We start from the raw sequence: 5,036 nt of genomic DNA, 5'->3' as shown, positions 1-5,036 counted from the left end.
GTTGTGCCTGAAAAAACTTTCCTTGAATATTTTGCACCTATTTCATCTAATGCTCATTCATGTATTGTTTTTCCTACCACTTCTGCTACCCATTTTGAGCTTAAACCATCAATCATTTAATTGTTGCCATCTTTTTATGGGTTAGATAGAGAGAATCCTTACATGCATGTCAAAGATTTCTTAGAAATTTGCTTAACATTTAAATTTCAAAAAATTTCTGATGAGTCGGTCAAACTAATATTATTCCCTTTTTCATTAAAAGACAAATCAAAAGCATGGTTAAATTCCCTTCCCACTGGGTCTATAACTACATGGGATCAACTTTATAATAAATTCTTGCTAAAAAAATTTCCCATGTCTAAAACTGATAGCCTAAGGAGAGAAATCTCCGAGTTTTTTCAAAAAGATAATGAAGAGTTTTATGAATGTTGGGAAAGATTTAAAGATTTATTATTAAAATATCATCATCATGGTTTTGAAAAGTGGAGACTTGTTAAATATTTTTATGATGGTTTGACTCCCTCTAATCGTCAAATGATTCAATCTATGCATACCAAAAAAATTTTGAAATTTCAAGGACAAAAGGCTTGGGACGCCCTTGAAGATTTGTCTGTCAATTCACAATAATGGAATTAGTTTGATCCTAGGTCTAGGTCAACTAATTCACCAAAAAGAAGAGGAAGGTATGAAGTAAAAGATGAATTAGACTTAAGAACATCCTTAGACAAATTAGCGAGAAAAGTAGAAGCTTTAGCCATAAGCCAAACTATAAATTCTCCAATACAACCAAGAAAAGATATTTGTTCTATATGTTCTAGTCCATGCCATAATGCCCAATCATGTCCTTCCTACCAAGAAGCATTTTTTGAGGAGGCCAATGCTCTTCATGCTTATGGGAAACCAAATGATAGCCCATTTTCATCCACTTATAATCCAAATTGGAGAAACCATCCAAACTTTTCATGGAGACAAAACCAACCTCCAATGAATCAAGGGCACCAATACAACACGCAAAACCAAACGCATGACCCACAAAATCAACCATATCCTCAGCAAAGGAAACCTTCCTTAGAATATGCTTTACAACAATTTATGTAATCCACTCAACAAATCATACAAAATCAGTCTCAATCAATTACCAAACTCGAGACACAAGTAGGACAACTCGCTACTGCTTTAGCTGATAGAGAAAAAGGAACATTCCCTAGTCAACCTATCCCAAATCCAAAAGGTCAGTATGAGATAGGAAAGTCTTGTCATATTGGAGAAGTCAAATCAATTTCAACTCTTAGGTCCGGAAAGAACATTGTCAAACCCGATTACATACCCGAGGTTGAAAAAGAAAAAGAAAAGAGTCAACCTTCTAGTTCTAATGCCAAATGACTCTTCAAATGAGGATACTTTAATCCATCATTTCATTCCAAAAGCCTCATTCCCACAAAGATTACTTCCAATTAAAAAAGGCGGCCAATATAATGACATCTTAGAAGTTTTTAAACAAGTTAGTACCTATATCCCTTTCTTAGATGCCATTAAGCAAATTCCCGCCTACTCTAAATTATTTAAGGATCTCTGTACTGTAAAAAGAAACACTTATATTCCTAAAAAGGCGTTTTTAACTGAACAAGCTAGTTCCATTATTCAATATAAGAGTCTTATTAAATATAAAGATCCTGCGTGTCCCACAATTTCATGCATTATTGGTGATCATTTTATTAACAAGGCTTTACTTGATTTGGGTGCTAGTGTGAATTTATTGCCTTATTCTGTTTATAAGCAACATTGTCTTGGTGAACTAAAACCTACTTCTATAACTCTTCAATTAGCCGATCGTTCTATGAAAATTCCTAGAGGCATTATAGAGGATGTTTTGATAAAAGGTGATAAATTTTACTATCCTGTTGACTTCATTGTTCTTGATACTCAACCTGTGGAAAATGTGCACGCTCAAATTCCTATCATTTTAGGTAGACCATTCTTAGCTACATCTAATGCAATCATTAATTGTCGTAATGGTATTTTGAAATTATCTTTTGGAAATATGACTGTTGAATTGAATGTATTTAATGTTGCTAAATCTGTTGAGTATAAGGAAGTGCATGAAGTTAACATGATAGATAGTGTTCTTGATACTCAATCTGTGGAAAATGTGCATGCTCAAATTCCTATCATTTTAGGTAGACCATTCTTAGCTACATCTAATGCAATCATTAATTGTCGTAATGGTATTTTGAAATTATCTTTTGGAAATATGATTGTTGAATTGAATGTATTTAATGCTGCTAAATCTGTTGAGTATGAGGAAGTGCATGAAGTTAACATGATAGATAGTGTTTGTGAAGATGATGGAAATGACTTACTTGGCTTTTGTGAAAAATACTTTTGTATGAACTTGCATGTTGGTGATTCTAATGATGATGTGAATTCTTTGCTAGAGTCTATACCCTTAAATGAAACCAAAGTTGAACCTTTTTCACCATTAGCTCATGTTCAATCAATTTCTAACTCTCCAAAGTTAGACCTTAAACCTTTGCCAAAAAATTTAAAATATTTTTTCTAGGAGAGTCTAAAACCTTACCTGTTATCATAGCGTCCGCCTTAAATAAAGAACAAGAAGATAACTTGTTAGATGTCCTTAGAAAACATAAAGAAGCCATAGGTTTGACCATTGTAGACATTAAAGGAATTAGCCCATCCATATGTATGCATAGAATCCATCTAGAAGAGAATGCTAAAACCTCTCGGGAATGTCAAAGAAGGCTAAATCCAAATATGAAAGAAGTAGTTAGAGAAGAGGCCATAAAATTATTAGACGTAGGTATCATTTACCCTATTTCTGATAGTCAATGGGTTAGTCCAGTTCAAGTTGTGCCTAAGAAGTCGGGGATCACAATTGTTGAAAACGAGAAAAATGAATTAATCCCTACTAGAGTACAAACGGGGTAGAGAGTGTGCATAGACTATAGAAAGCTGAATAATGTTACTAGAAAAGACCATTTTCCATTACCCTTTATTGATTAAATGTTTGAACGTTTAGCTGTCCATGCATATTATTGCTTTCTTGATGGGTATTCGGGATATAGCCAAATCCCCATTGCCCCAGAAGATCAAGAAAATACTACATTTACATGCCCTTTCGGGACTTTTGCCTATCGTCGCATGCCTTTTGGATTATGAAATGCACCTGCGACTTTCAAAGGTGTAATATTTTAATTTTTTCTGACATGGTTGAAAGATTTCTTGAAGTATTTATGGATGATTTTTCCGTGTTTGGTTCCTCCTTTGATGAATGTTTGCACCATCTGTCACTTATTTTAATTCGTTGCAAAGAGAAAAACATTGTTCTTAATTGGGAAAAATGTCATTTTATGGTTAAAAATAAATTGTTTTAAGTCATGTAATCTCATTTGAGGGAATAGAAGTTGATAAAGCAAAAGTTGATCTTATTTCAAAACTTCCCTCACCTAAAACTATGAAAGAAATTAGATCATTTATAGGCCATGTCGGTTTCTATATAAGGTTTATAAAAGACTTCAGCAAAATTTCTCGACCTTTATGCCATTTACTTGGAAAAGAAAATGTTTTTGTCTTTAATAATGATTGTCATGTTGCCTTTGAGAAATTGAAAATTTTGTTGACTACTGCACCCATTATTCGACCCCCTGATTGGAAAATACCTTTTGAAATAATGTGTGATGCTTTTGATTATGCTATAGGTGTTGTCTTAGGACAAAGACTTGAAAAAATACCTCATGTAATTTACTACGCTAGCAAAACTTTAAATGACGCTCAATTAAATTATTCCACAACCGAGAGAGAATTACTTGTTGTTGTTTTTGCATTGGAGAAATTTAGATCTTATTTGTTAGGGTCTAAAATTATTGTCTATTCTGATCATGCTGCATTAAAATATCTCTTGTCGAAAAAAGATGCTAAGTCTTGTTTGATCCGTTGGATCCTGCTTTTACAAGAATTCGACTTAGAAATACGTGATAAAAAAGGATATGAAAATGTTGTTGCTGATCATTTATCTAGACTAGTTGTTGAAACTATACATGACTCCACTCCTATCACTGAAACTTTTCCTGATGAACAATTGATGCATGTTTCTTCCTTGCCTTGGTATGCTAATATTGTTAATTATTTGGTCACTAAAGACATACCATCTCATTGGTCTAAGCATGATAAATCTAAATTTTATTCTGAGGTGGAAATTTTTATTTGGGATGATCCTTACTTGTTTAAATACTACCCTGATCAAATTATTAGAAGATGTGTTCCAAATGGTGACCAATCTAAAATTATATCTTTTTGTCATGATCATACATGTGGAGGACATTTTAGTGGTAAGAAAACAACTGCTAAAGTTTTACAATGTGGTTTTTATTGGCCTATTATCTTTCATGATACATATGTGTATTGTAAAGCTTGTGAACATTGCCAAAAGTTAGGAAGTTTAACTAGACGAAACATGATGCCTTTGAATCCTATTCTTATAATTGACATATTTGATGTTTGGGGCATTGATTTTATGGGACCATATCCTAACTCTTTTGGTAATCTTTATATTCTTGTTGGAGTTGATTATGTGTCTAAATGGGTTGAAGCTATTGCATGCCACACTAATGACCACAAAGTTGTGCTTCAGTTTTTGAAAGAAAATATATTTTCCCGTTTTGGTTCACCACGTGCTATCATTAGTGATAACGGTACACGCTTTTGTAATAAGCCATTTGAACATTTGATGAAACAATATAGCATTACACATAAATTCTCAACACCATATCACCCACAAACTAGTGGTCAAGTTGAAGTGTCTAATAGGGAAGTTAAGCACATTTTAAAAAAAATTGTGAATCCAAATATGAAAGATTGGTCCTTAAGACTCATTGATGCATTATGGGTGTATCGTACTACGTACAAAATGCCCATTGGCATGTGACCCTACAGACTTGTGTATGGGAAGGCGTGCCACTTACCTGTTGAGTTAGAACATAGAGCCTTTTGGGCTATTAAGCAGTTAAATTTTTCTCTAG

At 33.4% G+C, this 5,036-nt stretch overlaps 1 non-coding gene across 1 annotated transcript; it reads right to left on the bottom strand.

Annotated features, from left to right (window-relative positions):
• Positions 1–369: 369 nt before the first annotated feature.
• LOC133781059 (small nucleolar RNA R71) lies at positions 370–476 on the bottom strand. Its single transcript, XR_009869855.1, has one exon. It is a non-coding gene; the product is annotated as a small nucleolar RNA R71 (small nucleolar RNA).
• Positions 477–5,036: the final 4,560 nt, after the last annotated feature.

The sequence above is a fragment of the Humulus lupulus genome, chromosome 5, assembly GCF_963169125.1.
Source record: "Humulus lupulus chromosome 5, drHumLupu1.1, whole genome shotgun sequence".
Taxonomy (NCBI): Eukaryota; Viridiplantae; Streptophyta; class Magnoliopsida; order Rosales; family Cannabaceae; genus Humulus; species Humulus lupulus.
The sequence above is the reverse complement of the archived record's forward strand: the minus strand, read 5'-3'. Positions and strand labels throughout refer to the sequence as shown.